Source organism: Gallus gallus, chromosome 10 (assembly GCF_016699485.2).
Source record: "Gallus gallus isolate bGalGal1 chromosome 10, bGalGal1.mat.broiler.GRCg7b, whole genome shotgun sequence".
In the NCBI taxonomy this organism is placed as follows: Eukaryota; Metazoa; Chordata; class Aves; order Galliformes; family Phasianidae; genus Gallus; species Gallus gallus.
In genome coordinates, this window is record NC_052541.1 from 11162922 (window position 1) to 11179020 (window position 16099).

The window sequence follows — 16099 nt, forward strand, 5'->3', positions numbered from 1 at the left end:
TTGTTCTTAAAAGCTACAGCATATAATGGTATATATTAAGTGCACCGTTCAATGTATTCTCGGTACATACAAAATGCTTTATCATTGATAGCTGAACTTGACAGAATTCTGACAGCATTCAAAAACAACTGTACTACAATGGAGTCCACCATTAACTCCCCGAAATATTCACCTCATCCACACACAGAGCAAATGAAGGCAGGCATTTGAAAGGCCAGAGAAATCTCTTCACACTTCACTCTTCCCCACCCATACAAATAAATCTATTCAATTAGTCTCGGTCCTATCATTTTGGAACCATGCTTTTATCCATTTGTTTCAGATGCTTTTAAATCCACCTCTTTTTAAAACACAAAAACTTAAGGCACTGCATGTAGGAACAGCACAAAACACCACACGCATTCTCAACCATTACACTTGAATTAAAATTGAGGGGAGTAGCTCACCAACACCCCACGGATAAAGCAATCTAACTGCAGAGGCAGCTGAGGAAGGCAGGTGTGATCTTGCAAAGCCCCACAAGGCCCCAGAAGGGAGAAAATGAAATGATTTCTTTTCCTTGCAAGACACAATGGGGATCTGCCTCCCATTTCCAACGCTACCGCCACTGCCGTCCCTGACTGGGAGGAAAGCAGGGCAGAGCTCTGTAACACTTTTCAATAGTTCCATCACACGTTACATGGGATTAGAAGTACGATGCCCTCAGAGGCCATGGGTCTGTTTGCAGTAAGGAATGCAGGGAAGGAAGGTTTCCCCCAAGCGACTTATTCCTTTACTCTAAAAATATCCACGTCCCCTGAGTGGAGGATGATTTAGAATTTAGCCTTCTACTTGGCTGCATATTTTTAGCAGATTCTATTGTTTTTACTGATGGCAACATGACCTATATATCGCAGCCTGAACTTTAAGGAGTTTCAGACTTCTCCTTCATAAAAACCCAACCCACAAGCAACTTCACAAACGCATTTCTGCTAAGTCACCTTAACAGTACCAGAAAACACTGCTAAAATTATGCCCGGTCTCACTGCAGCAGCAACCATACAAAGTGAATGTGGAGATATCCAACAGCTACAATGCTAACTTGACACTTGTTTGGTGCACGAGCCCCTGTAACCTGGTGGCAATGGGAACATGCAGGCAAGGATCAGCAGCTCTGCCAGGCAGCTGGGATGAGAGACAAATCAAGAGGCAAAGAGAATTTATGAATGTTTAAAGTTCTCATGAATTAATGACTGATTAAATACATTTCTCTTTAAGGGAAAAAAGAAAAACAACCTAAAAAAAAAAAAATCAACTTGGCATTAACATCCACCACTTACAGTCAAGCAGCTTGAAATCCAGCAAATGGACGCCTAAGTTCCAGCCAATGATTCCTTGTTTAATAATGCAGATTAAAATAGAGAATGCACTTTGATAAACTGTGTTATTAAAGGTGGCCAGCATGTTTTATAAATACAATTATAATTTTCAAACCATGGTTTTATCTATTTTAGTTGACTTTTAACATCCGTCTCTGTGCCACGTGAGACAAATTTCATGTCAAAAGCAATAGTTCCCCATTACCTAAGAAATATGCTGCTAAGCTTTTCATAGGCATTATAGAAGCAAAAGAACTAAGGCTCTAAAGCTCAGTCGCTGCGTCCATAGCAGTGCAAGGTGCAGTGTTCCCCTACAGTTGATACGTAATCACACAGATCACATGTGTGTGTCTTTAAAACGCATCTGGTGCAGGATGCACATGGCTCCAGTCCGTGCAGCAGAGCAGTTTTTGGAATGTGATGCTTCCTGCTACAGGCCACCTTCTGCACATGCTGAGATTTACACTGCCTGACAGCTGCGACAGATCTGCAGTGATGTGCTCTAACAAGCATTAGATGAGGGTCTTTTGAGAAGGAACAGGAGTTAGGTATGAACATAAGATCCTATATGGTGACATACATACTCTGCATCACTGCAACACGATGCAAAAAACCACGTATTTGCTAAATGCAGCACGATAAGCATTGTGCCAACGGTAATTTGGGTCAAGCACCAGTATTACTGCCTTTATGACAGTGTAATAAAATGAACTAATCTCTTATATACGTATTTATTTACACAAAGCGTAATTTGGAGTGCCACGTGTGTTTATTAATGACAACGCAAAAATAAGCAACGTTGCTAAAACAAAGAGTTCCATTCTCCATGGTCCCCATCCAGGCCCTGTGGGACCAGGACAGCACCAGCTCCCAAAGCCACCAGGAAATGCTGGTGCTCCAGCTTCTTAAAAATGGGCAATATGGGTGAGGAGCAGTCTAGAGGGCAAGGTGCACAAGGAGTTGCTGAGGGCACCTGGTTTGCTCAGCTCAGAGAAGAAGCCTCGTGATGGCCCACAGCTCCCCACAAGGGAATGGCACTGAGCAGCATCAGGTGAGGGTCAGGTTAAGAATTAGGAAAAGATTCTTCACTGCGAAGGTGGGCCTGTTTTCACACCTCTGCAACACTCAGTCGTTGCTCTGTACCCAGAGCTGCCCATGCAAAAGCAGCTGGGATTTTCAAGCATCACCATCAGGTAGCACAGCGTGGAGCAGAGCAGAGGCAAAAGCTAAGCGTGGATGTTTTGCAGATGCGACGGCAGCAAACCAGCGTTACAAAAGCAGGCAGCTCTCTACCCTCCCAAATTGGCATGTGCTAATTAATTCAGGTCAGTCAAATTTCATCAGACGCAACACGGAAGGCCAGGCGCCGGCTGCCAGCACACATAGCCATCAGGAGCAGAGCCTGCTCTGACTTGCAAGACCGCAAAATCCGTATCACAGAGCAGGCAGGTGGTAATGGCTCCATTTTACATCTGAGGAAGCAGCCATAAAGAACGAGATGGCATCCTGGGATAACGGGGCCTGGAAATAAAATTAATTCGCCTCATTTCCCATCTGCAGCTTCACCGCTGCTAACATCACAGGGCAGTTTGATAGCAGATCTCCCACTCTGGGAAATTTTTCATCACATGACTGGAAAAGTCTAACTCAACAGATGAATATTCACTGCTCAACAGAAGCAACTAATTGTAAAAATTAGCAATCTCGGCAGACCTGAGGGATGCTGACAGAGGTTTCGCCGCATCTGCCTGGTACTCTGCAACAGGAGGTGTTCCTGCACCTGGTCAGCTCCTGCTGGTCCTGCGATGGGAGCAGGCCTTCTCACACAGCTACTGCCACAGCAAAAATTACTTGGAAGGATGGAGAAGCAACCCTGAGCAAAACAGGGCAGGCAGAGAAAGGGAAGAGAGGAAATCTGCTGTGTGCAGCCGATGGGAGACCGGGCCCAGAGAGACAGGTGGGATGAACAGGGCACAGCTGCACCCAGGCTTTGCTCTGCTGCTACTTCCCTGCTGCAGCAGTGCTAACTGAGGGGGAGGTCATGCAACTTGTTCAGATGGCCACTGGCATAATTCCTCAGCGCTCACTCTGTACTAGTTTTGGTATCAGCTCACCTGCAGAAATGCATTACGTTCATGAAAAAGAAAGACATCTTTTTAGCTCCTGTCTTTTAAAGTCATTATTATTTCAACAGACAATGCAATCAGCAAAAGTGCTTCTTACACGTGTAGGAAATATAATAGTTCCAGTTACTTAGACCAAAAAGAAAAGAAAGAAAAGAAAAAGACCAGCCTGCTAAAGAGGAATTTTCTGTCAAAAGCACAGATGTTAATTAATCTCATTTTTGATTAGCAGCTGAGTAAGTCCAAAAGAATAATTCTTCAGGACAAAAGCTCTCAGTGCAAAAATCACTGCAGCGTCTGGAAGAGCTCACAATACCATTATGCCTTTATGAAGACAATATATTAATGAAAAGGCTTAAGGTGGACAGTGAAAAAGCTCACACTTTACTTATGGGCTATCTCCAAGCAGTTATTTGCCTCCTGAGACACTCGGTGAATAAACACATACAAGAGGCAGGAGCTGAAAGGACCCTGAACTACTCCACTATAGGTAACATCATTCTAAAAATAAAATTAAAATTAAAAATCACAAAAAAACCAAACAAGTACGGGCATGTGTGTGAAACTGGTCTTGGCACTCTTGTTGTTTCAGAGACTCTTCCTGAGAAGGCATTGAAAGAGGATCCCTAAATCTGCACCTCCGGAGAGGTTTACACAGCCTCCAGTGTGCACAGGGATAAATTCAAAACCAACAAAACTGGGAGGGGGGAGGAAACAATAGTACTTTGTTTGCCAGGACAGAAACAAACTCTCCTACCCTCACAGAGGAATGAGGCAGCATCAGCACATAAACAGATCCCCCCAAAAGCCTACAGATCCCCGCGGATAGGTTAAAATTAGACCCATAGGGCTCACCTCAGCCTCAGCAGCGCCAATGTTTCCAGCAGAACCTCCTCCAGAGTACAGTGTTCACTTGTAATATCCCAGTGATAGCCTGGGATCTGAAATGGGAAGCATAAACCCTGGAGCAGGTAGCCCCATGTCTGCAGCAGGGCAGAGGGGCTGCCAGCCTGCCCTGCTGCCAACTTCTCCCACCCAAGCAGGAGACATGCGCTCCTCACAGCTCATAGAGCCGTGTACATGCACCAGAACACATCCCATATGGTTCAGGCTGGGCGAGAACAAAGCCAGCACAGCACAGGCTGGCTCTGGACATGCCCCGCACCAGCTTCCTTGAGTAGCACCTGAAAACAAGGCTCTGCACACCCCAGCCTTCCCACACGTCGTCCCATCCTCCTCACATCTATGTGGGTTGGTGCCCCTCTCACATTAGCGTAGTGAGATCAGGGAGGAGAAACTAACATCAACACAATCCTTGGAGCAAGACGGGAACCGACTTTGTGTTTGCAAACCAGCAGGAAAATCCCTCCATTTTGATTATTGTTATCAATCCTTTGCAACATCTCCTGTGTTGCAGAAGGCCGGGGATGTTTTCAGGTTGCGTGCACCGTTTGGTGTTCATTTAAAAACGAAAGAGATTAAATGTCAGAGGGTATACGATCAAAATACGGCGTATCTACAAACGCAATGTTGGAACAAAAGACCACGAGTGCATCTGAGCGTGCAGACCCACTGCCACCAGCAGGGCAGCATCTTCATAATCAGGATTAACGCTCAGGACATTTTCTTTTTACTTGTCATAACCATTTAAATGGCAGATGAGGTCATCTGCACACAAACAAATCCCAAAAGTTTATTTTAATCAGTAGCACAATCAAAGCCTCTACTATTGCAAAACAACGTGATTAAAACCTCCATCATCCGACACACCACGGCACTAAGCAGATCCCTGGAGCAGAGCACTTTTCTGCACTAATCCACACACACAATTATCAATATCCTTTTCCATACTCTGTTCAAACGCTCTCCCTTGAGGCTTTTCTTCCACTTACACTCGGGGGGGGGGGGGTGGGAGGGGGGGAGCTTATCAGTTCAGTTTAAAGAACGAGCCAGATAACTCCTTCTGATCGACTGCCTGAAGGAGCGAATCAGGAACTCCACCAAGCGTAACGCCAGGAGAAAGCGATCGGGCTCATCCTGCCCGCAGCCAGGCATGGGGTCAGCTGTGCCCTGTGCAGGTACAGGGAGCTGCTGGCACAGCACCACGGGGCTCAGCACCGCCCAGGCCTGGGTGCTCTGTTAGAGGACACAGAGAGCGTCAGTGGACGGCTTAACACAAGGAAGCATGCTTTTAATGAAGCTGAGGCACATAAAAATTAAAAGCAATTAAAGAATAATCAATTCACTCCATAAAAGATTAGCAAGATGCAAAGCCATGCTTGCGCCAGGTTTTCAGCACAGGTTTCAGCCTGCCTGTGCTGACAGCAGCGGCCTGGTGACAGCAGTGTCTTGTTGAAACAGATCCCCTGTTCCAGCCTCCTCCTCGATTAAGCCATCCAAAGGACAGAACACACCAAATGCAGACAGGAACACACAGGCTGCATTTTAAAAGGGGAAAGGACAGCTCTGAGTGCAAGCATGTCTGCCACACTCCCAGGCCCCAAAGGCCTGGACGCGAACAAGCGCTGCCACAGCGAGCTGTTCTCTGTGCTCCGTGAGCATGGACTGCATGGAGCAGACTGCCATTCCCTGGGAGTTTTAATCAAAGAGCTTCAACAGCTGTAATGCTTTGCCTGCTGCTGGCACACAGCAGCACCTCTGAGGAAGGGGAGAACAATTCTTAGAGCTACTGCGCTTACAAAGGCTGCTCTGAAAGTAATGCCTCCTATTTCATGGTGCTAGCCCACAGCCTCAGAGGCAGAGATGTTGGTGGGCTGGCAGCAGAGGTAGAACCTTCCCACCATTATCCCATTCCAGGTTGTTGCTGTGGAACAGATAGCAGCAGAGGGGCAGTGTGACAGAACAGTGTCTGGCATGGAAGGGTGGATAGAGCAAAGGGGTGCCACTGAATTTCTCCATGCAGGATAAAAATGCACCCATTGACATCCACTGACGCTTGCTAAATGTTTACAGGGACCAACCAGTGGATGTGAGTGCAGTGAGGCAGTGTCGGTGTGCTTCAGCAGTGACGACAGTGACAGTGGGTCACCTCCGCTGGTATACATTGTTATGAGCACGGCATGCAGGCTCTGGTTCACTGCTGATGAAAACACATAGCTAATGGACTATGACTAAGCTGAAAAACAGTGCTTTGTAAGTGAGAATTTGTTCTATCACTGTTGTTGTGCTCTTTGTATCGGTTGCAGTTTCCATGGAAATAAATAGGAGGCATTACTTTTGGAGCGACCTACATACTAGCAGCCAGCAAGAGCACTTAATGGCATGCTTTATCTGCTTCAAGTTAAAAATACAAAGGAAATTTCAAACACTTGGAGGCTAATGTTATTCACTGATAATTTTAATCTCTGCCAATATAACACCATCTGCTGCCATCAGATTTACAGTACAGACCTCAGGAATGCATTTATCCACTGGTATAAAAAAGCCCAGCACAGAAGTGAGGATTCTCTGGAAATCTCCTGAGTCTCGGAGAGGAGGAACGACTCAATCTGAGAAACAACCTGCAGGTGATATGTGAAGAAACACAGCGCATACGGGAGCACAGAAAACCACCACTCCGCTCCGCACAAGGGAGCAGCACATCAGCAACAAACCCCACAAAACTAAACCCCTACACAGCCTTCTAACTCTGCAGTAAGGCAAGCTGCACCTATCTGCAGGCCATACAGGGATAAGAATCCCCCTGAAGCCGACAGCCACCTGTAGGCAAAGCCCGCCGGCCCCAAGGCCTCCACATCCCCACCTGCCGCGCTGCTGCCCGGGCTGTGAGGTGACGTGAGGTGTGGGCCCTGTGAGGACCTCGCTTCGAGCGCCAGCGTTTCTCATGTGATGCAGGTTACATAACTGGGAGCTATAATGCAAATAATGTGAAAAATGGCATTCTTGTATCAGCAGTCTCAGAAATTAGCGTGGGCTGGCTGGAAATACACAGGATATACAAAAGGCAGCACACATGCTCGCGATGAACTTCCTATCCGAGATGTGGCTGGGTGAGACTTAAAACCAGGCGAGGAGCTCCAGGGCTTTTTAGATGCACATTGCAGAGCTCACCCAAGTTCTGAGCAGCCGCTGACAGAGCTCCAGAACTGAAGTATCTCCCCAGATTAAGGCATAGCATTTCTCCTTCACATCAGTGCAGACTTTGGTTTTTTAAACGACGTCTGTCAGGGATGAGGGACGCAGCTGAGCGGCACTTCCCCCCTATCTCATTTATATACCGACTACAGCACGGCCAGACAGGTGGGCTGATTCTGTCAGCAACTGAAGTTGCCAGGACTGTGAATACTGCCACTTATGGATTGATAAATGGACTACATGGGCTAATTGCATTCCAGCCTCTCTGGGCAGATGGCAGATCTTACAGCCGTATGTCAATTATTTCCACCACAGCACAACTATATTAACACTTACCAAAAACATGTAAAGCAATGAGATGATCTAAAATATTTTCCTTCCCCAGACTGGGATAGAACCAGCTCGGAGGGGCCGGGCTCTCTCCCAGCATTCCCACTGGGCTCAGGCTCGATGCCGGCGGACATCACACAGTTATCGATGGGAGCGGATGAGTCCCCAGCTGGGCACAGCACTGCTGTCATAGCCAGAGGAGAGCTCGCATTGCTGTAGCTGTGCTGATTGCCCTTGTTTAGCTGCCACTATTTGCAGTTTGATATTCCAGCCACCCCGTGAGCTGGCAGTGCTCAGGTACATATATACTTTTCCTAATTTTTTTTTTTTCCAAATCCCTTTCTACTGGAGCTGTGCTTTAAACCCCCACCAGGTGGATTGCAACCAGGGACTCATCCCACTCAGCTCCGGATCAACACCACTAAGTTGGGCAGTGCTACTTCAGTGCAATGCCTGGAGCTCATCCATTTACCAAATGCAGACAAAGCACCCATGGGTGATACTTCAGGCCAACACACATCTCCAGTGACACAGCCTGCTTGTGACCACATCCTTTATTAATACTCTGCTGTAGAACTTTGAACCTTTTATAGGATCCATTGGGCAATGAAATCACCCTTCAAAATCACCTAGGAGCACAAGTAGGAGAGCTGATCCTCCCTGCCCTGAGTTACTGCTTATTTACCCCAAACAAATGTGACCAAAATCAGCTCAATATATCCTAGCTAGACTTTTTATGCTAGAATAATAAAGCCACGTTACACAACTCAATGACTTTTTGCTTCCTTTACAGAACATAACTCCAAACACTGGTTTTAAGATAGGATTAAAAATCATGTCTTGTGTTACATAGCAATTTGTTTCAAGTGCACTCTCATGGCAGGAGACGCTTTGCTCATGGAGGCAGATGCATACACTTTTTGTACCAGCAAAGGAGGCACCACTTTCCCCTGCTCGCCATGAGTAAATTATAGCAAGTCAAGAGCTGGGAACTGAGCTTTAGACCTCGTGGTCTAAAATTAATGCCTGGTGTTAACATGCAGGATGGATCAACTGCTCACCCAGCTGCTGCAGATAAGGTGTCAATTGGTGAGAAGATCTTACTATGCTTTTGGCACTTTAGCACCGTAGGAGTTAAATTGATTGGACTCAACAGGCCTCCATTCCAGAAAATGATGTTCAGAGAGATCTTTTAAGTTCTACTACCCTTAAATGGCAGGGAAAAAAAAGCATTTCAATGGCCCACCTCTCCAAAGACAAGCAGTCCGACCCGCTATAATACCACATAGCCACCAGTGAAACACAGGAGCCACCTCCAGAAGCAAGCAGAAGACTGAGGAGACAAAAGGCAGGACAAGAAGCTGAGATCTGAGCTGCAAGGTGCGGACGGTCCTACTGGCCTTAGAGAAACCAACCACTGCTGTAAGGAATAAGAGGTAACACTGAACTGGGTCCAAACCGCCCAGCAGCCACATGCCTGGCCTCTCCTCTGGCCAATAACTCAGAGGACATCCAATAATGGAGCTGATGAGCATAAACTGTTTCCAGTACAGCCCCGTGTCACTTGTGCGAGTGTAACAGTGATCTGAAAGTGCACTACAAAGCAGTGCAATGTTACACTTCCACATTTCATGCGAGAGGCCTCCCAGAGCTTGCTGCACCTCCTCGTGAGGATGATGCCTATTCATAAGGCAGGAAAGGAAAGATCAAACAGGGATTAGATATTTTTGATTCCGCTCCAGACTCTAAGACTTAATTTAAGGCTTAAAATATAAGAACTTTGGCAATTCCTCCCGCACAGCGTTTGGAATACTCATTTCTAAGTCAACGGAGAGACGTCCCTGTAAATGGATCTAAACAAGGGGCACATGGGGTTACTGCTTTGAAAGCACAAAACTCAGAATAGACTGCAGAGGGAAAATAGGTGACCGTGGCTGCAGGAAAGGCCCTTGCCCCGGGCACCGTGAGCCGGAGGCAGCAGCACTCTGCAAACCCAGCCTGCTCTCTGCAGGCCAAGCCAGGTGAAACTGGTGGGAGCACTGGGCTGGGTACCGTGAATTAAGTCCTTCAGAGCTAAAGCATCTCCCATGGTATGCAGTTCTGGTCTCAGAAAGCAGATGCTCAGAGCTATCTGTGCCTTGGGAATGACTCTGAGAACAGCAGCACCAAGGAGGCCGTGAGGAAGCTTGAAAGACATAATTCATCCTTTGGATCTCTCCAAAGAGAAAGCAGAGTTTAACATTATGCAGAAAACCCATTGTCCTGCTCTGAAGCACAGAGGAAGGCAGCATGAGAGAGAGCTCATGGAGGAAGCACAGGTCCATGCAGACCCATGGAGCTGTGCAGGAGGTCGGCCTCCCCACCCATCCCCAGGCCACTTTCCCAAAGCAGCAGCAAGACCTTGGCTCCACAGCTGTAGTGTTCCCCATGACAAGGGAAGCTTTTAACTGAATTGCCTTGGATCTGGGCGTAGAGAAGTGTCAGGTCTTTGTTCTCAGCCAAGCCAGATTCTGTTTGTCTTGAAACAGACCATAAACCAAATTAGAATCTTCCTATGCATTTGTTTTTGTTTTGTTTTTTACATGATCCCTGAAATAAAAGCTTGTAAGACAACTTCAGTAAACAAGCAACAAAAACCAGGCTCTCTCCTATAGTGGAGTACATATAAGTGACAGACAGCTGTCATACACACAAGATAAAAATCAGCAGGAAGAGAGCTCTCATTCACCTGTGTGAATTCAGGGCAGCTCAATCCCCTTTATTGTCTCACAAAAGAACAAACTTCTCCCTCTTCCAGCTGGAGGAGCGGAGATTACTGTGACAATCACTGGCTTACACACAAACATAACACAGTGTCCAAAGAGCCATTATCTCCTCCCATACACCCCGGGGCAGTCAGTGCTTTACTTGCAAGCACCTGGAGCTGCCCCACCTACACAGAAGCTTCCTGGCAGGTGTGGCAGCACTTTGGCTTTCTGGCTGCCAGTGTCTTGGGGTACATGGAGGTGGAAGAGGTGGAAGCTTACCTCTCTCCTGAAGGTGTGTAGGTATAGCCTGGTTAGACATAGGGTGATGCCAAGGCAGAGGTACACATGGGAAGTAAATCCTGGAGGTGTCATAAATAATAGGTCACTAGGCTGGAGACAGCTTTGCACTGGTGTCTGAGCTGCCTCCCAGAACTGGGCTTCTACCCCATCCCTGGGCATCGCTGACACAGCCAGTAAGTGGCTGTTACAACCTCACACGCCCTGCAAGCAGTGCAGCAGCCCCGGTGTGGCCCCAGGCTCCGGCAGCTGAGATGTCCTCCACTCAGAGCATCTCTCCCCTTTACTGAAATACTCTCATTGACAGTTTTCAATATCACAAACCAGATCACATGCTCCCACTTAAACTACTGCAGGGAGACATTTTAGATGCGCGCAACAGATTCATAGTGGGAAGCCTGACTACAAAAGCCCAATAAAACTGAGGAAAGAAACAAAGGCAACAAGAGAGTGTTACTGCTGCAGATCGTAGGACAACTCAAAGCACAGAACCTGAGTCAGTCCCTGCAATGCAATTAATATGAAGTAGAGAAAGGGAGCATCTCTGTTGAAGCACTACGTCTGCAGAAGGGAGAGCCTTGCTGACTGCTCCCAGCACTGGCTCCACTGCTGCCCTTACTCCAAGGCAGGAACAAGCAGTGATAAATACTGAAAATAAGATGCTCAGAACTCCACGTGATAAAACTGAAAAAACTTGGAAAGGAAACAAGATTGAAGCTTCATATTTTTTTTTCCTCAAAACACAGTGCTCCCTCTCCACCGAGAATCTACTGCAAAGGATTAAGCAGAGGCAAACAAGAAGTAATTACACAGGGCACTTGTACACACCACTTCACAGTCCACGAGGAAGGATCTTCAGCACAACTAGGAGTAGCTCTAGGAAAAAATAGATATTGTACAGGCTGGCTACGTAGCCCTGAATGTATTCCAGAGAGGTCTCTGCTGCCTTGCTGCATCTATGTACTACGCTGGGCTGGTAAGAATGCAGTGGCAGGGCTTCTCTTATTGTTACAAAGCAAAAGCCAGCGGGGAGCAGTGCCTCGCAGCCCCAGAGGGCTCATTCCATGCCCCAAGGTGTAGGCAGAGGAGTGCAACTCCTGCAGAAAACGCTGAGTTTCTAAATCCTGTAGGCTGCAGTGAGAGTTCCAGACGGAAATAAGGCAGTTTGTCACTTCAGCAATCCCTACAACCTCGCATTTTGATAAACCCCGTCGGATAAATAAGATCAGGCTGGCGTGTGGGGGGGAGGATGAGCGGCCACAGAAGGGAGCCAGCTCTGCACAACAACCAGCAGCCACTCCTGCTCACACCTCCACCGCCGGGCCCTCCTTCCCCTGTGTCAAATCTGCTTCCCCCTCCCCCGAGTAAAGCCACAGTTGTTTTGCAGCTAACGCTCCCAGCCTTGCCAGCCTTCAACATGAAGCCCACAAATCCTACAACACCTACACAGCAGAGCCTACTGCTCCCATATGAGTCATTAAGCAGGCTGTCCCGCTTAGTGATGTCATCCAGCAACACCGATTTTTTTTTTTTTTTAAACAAATCCAAAAACGCCTTGGGCATCAATTATTTAAAATATTTTCTTCATTTGAATCCTGACCCCAGTGGCAAAATTATCATTATGAAGCATTTCCAAGCAATGCAAGAGGGCCCCATCGCCTCTAATGGTCGCTGCATCGACGGGGAGCGAGCAGCCAACCCCCCGTGCCATGCAGCAGCTAAGCTCTGAGCATCTGAGCCAGCAGTGCCGGGCAGATTTCTCTCCTATGAGCAGGCAGAGAGCAGCTAGCGTGTGTCATCAAAAATATAATCAAAGATCAACTGCAACATCCCATCTCATCTCGTACATTTTGCAGGAGCAGCTATTACACAAGCCCTCCACACCGTCCCCAACCCGTGCGGAGTGATGTGTGGTTGCGGTGCAGCAGTAACCTTCCTTGATGTTAATGGTCTATTCCCTGCCTAATTGCTCTTGCCATTAAAAGTGCTCCTTTATAGCTCGAGCTTAAATGCTTCCTGTCTCTGTTTGAAGGCAGTGCCCTTGCCTTGCCACATTCTGAGATTTAATAACAGGATTGTCAGCTATTTACAGAGCAGAGCTGAATTATTGGGAGAAACTTTGCTGAAATATGTTCCCCTAAGCACATTTACATCCTAAAGAGCCACCAGCGGAGCACAGCATCAATAAGCCACACGCTGTACTTGCAGCACACAAGGTGCACGGAGGTGATGGACGGCACTCAAGGTGAAAGCGGGCACGGAGCTGAGCGTGGGACACCCTGCAGGCCTCCCCACTCTGCAACCGCCCTATCAAAAAGTCAACAGGAAAACCAACGGCTGACTCAAAACACTTATGCTTCCTTAAATATATTTTCATGGGTGAGGCTATTTATCGTAGGCACTGCATTAATGCAGCCAAATGAGTGAATAAAGAGCAATGCAGAAAATCAAGCTGCAAAACCAGGCTGGTGCCCGTGCTTCGGGTTCCCAGCAAGCTGACTGCTCCTCTCTGCCCCTTCCAGCCATAAAGGAAACCTGCTCATACAGTTTCAGAGGCTTTGTCACATCCCAAACCAGTTAAAACTACTTTCAGTTAAAGGAACTGAACATCAAATAACTCTTTTTAACATTTCAAATGATGTTTTTGTTACCAGGAGACCTGCTAGCCCTCTTCTTTTCAGATAGAAGAGGGACATCCCAACTTCAGGGAGGATGCTTTATTTATGAGCCTGTCCTCAAGTGGCAATCAAATTAAGTGATTAATTAGGCTAGCAGCTGAAAGAAACTTGGCTGCGATCACTTTCTCAGCATTCAAGTTTTCTCTTTGCTTGCTGTCTTCAGCACTGCCTGCATGAGTAACTTGGGCGTTGAGTGTGCCAGGGCACTCCTGCCAGTTGTGGATTCGTGCTGGTGTATTTTGCTCACATTCAGTTGCACACCTTTATTTGCAGCTTTATAAACCCCTCACAATGCTGTGTCAGAAGGGACCAGAGCTCCCAGCCAGCAGCAGGTGTGAGGGCATGTCCCAACACTGACACAACACAGTTTGCTGGCTCACCCCACGACACAGCAGTCCCGAGCACACACACGTCCTTATGGCAGCCGAATGTCTCTGCCCCCACCTCCCTGAGCTCCATGCCTCTCTACCCTGATTAAAGTTGTATTAGACACGTAAAAGGAGCTACAAAGAACAGGTTTTACACATTCTGTTGAGGTCAACTGAGTTCTCCCATCCATTACAGTGAACTCAAGATGCTGCTGCAGAACTTGAAGCTCTCTGGACCTCACTTTTCCACTGGATTGTGTGCAGACACCTTTATCTGCACACACAGACACTGAATTCCGCGAAGTGGAACAGCAGCCATTCGTCCCTGCTCTGCAGAAATAGGAATAGCTCCATAAGGAGGCAAGGCGGTGAAGAATCAAGCAGCCCCCAGCCAGCTGCCTCAAGAATCACAAGAAGAGCTGCGGTGTCTGTCAGATCTCAGCCTCCTGAGCTCCAACGCGACCACCAGTTGGAAGCTGAGCGGTAGAACTCCCCATCCCAGCCCCAGCTGAAGGACACCAGCCCCGCAGCAGCACCACGTGAGCTGGCATGAGGCTCTGCTGATCCCGGAGAGTGCTGGATGGAGGCCACAGGGAACATCCCCTGCACCAGGATGCTACTCCCCGCTACAGAGCTTCTTCAGCAGCTTATCACCATGGTATCTGAAGTACTGTGGGTACTGGGAAAGGCCAGCTTGGACAGCATCCAAAATTAATATCTTCCCATAACGCTATTTTCATCAGCTCTTTTGTATCCTTCACCTTTTTCTTCCCTTCTCCTCCCTTTAGTCCTTTACCTCCCAAACCGTTGCAGCCATCCATCCGATGGACACTGTTACCAGCAGAAGGGAAAGTGCAAGGCAGACTTCCCTGGCGCTCTTAAATGTCACTGCATAATAAAAGCACTGCTCTCAGAAACACCAGCCCCCAAGTGCCCCTTATCATAATAAACACCACAGGAAGGGCACAGATGTGCTCGGGACCCAGGCTCTGTGCAATGACATTGCTCCATCCAGTGCCCAGCCCAGGCTTGGGACTTCACCTTTTCCATCTCCCTGCAGAGAAGGCAGGGACACCCACTGGGTGCCCATGGCAGCAGCACGGAGCAGCACCTCACACCCGCCAGCAGAAATGTCTGCTAATTCATCATCAACCTATAAAGCACACACACATCCACGCTCGTATCGCTCTCGCATTGGTAGGCAGCTTTCTGCAGTCATCTCTAGCACTCAGAGGCCCGATTTCCACTTGATATGGTTTTATAAAAACAGATTTGAAACTTGAATTTATTGCCAGAGGATATTTAAATTAGTTGAATTTTAATCCAACAGATAATATAAATACCGGCTTCAGCAGCAGTGATGTGATTTCCACATCTAATCCAAACTTGTCACATGCCTCATAACAAGAAGTATTTTGTAACCGACAGATAAGGAAACGCAAAGATACCAAAGAAATGAAAATAGCAGAAGAGCATAAGCACAAAGGATGCAGCTAGCCAATGCCTCCTTAAATCACCCTGTCAGTGAAGCAGCTTCATAACTGGAAAGTTAACTTATACTGCTCAGACTGAGGTCAACTAAATCAGACGATGGCTGTTAGGTCGGTGGGCGCAGCCCATGGACACCGGAGCCACAGAGAAGCTGCCCATCTTCTGGGCTTTGGTTGCACTTGGCTTGCAACACCAACACACATATCAAGAGATTTGCAGACAGAAGCCTCTACAACTGGAAATTTGGTACAGCGTGTTATTTTCAAGCTTAGTCCCTTGTGCTGTTGAGTTGGTGACAGCTGTCAGATAAGTTGGGTAGAAGAAAGTGGTGAATTGCAAGAAGGTTTTCCCCTACAAAGTAAACATGTGCATAGTGAGACCTCAAACAACAGCGTGACCCAAAGACATGGTTTGCATGGACACAACAGGCGCTGTACCAGACTGGTTGTGCTCATACACTTTTTGTTTCAACATCCCCTGGCTTCCAGGCTTCATTGGTTTCCAGCATGTGAATGACTTTTGTAAAACCTTACACTACCTTGCTGCCTACTAAGCTGAACTAAAACAACAGTTTAAATAGCTCAGCTCACAGCTAATAAGCAATTTAAATAG

At 47.4% G+C, this 16099-nt stretch overlaps 1 protein-coding gene across 2 annotated transcripts in view; it reads right to left on the reverse strand.

The window, feature by feature from the left end:
• The window catches only part of HOMER2 (homer scaffolding protein 2), a 48208-nt gene that overhangs the window by 30041 nt on the left and 2068 nt on the right, over positions 1 to 16099 (reverse strand). The window lies entirely within an intron of this gene.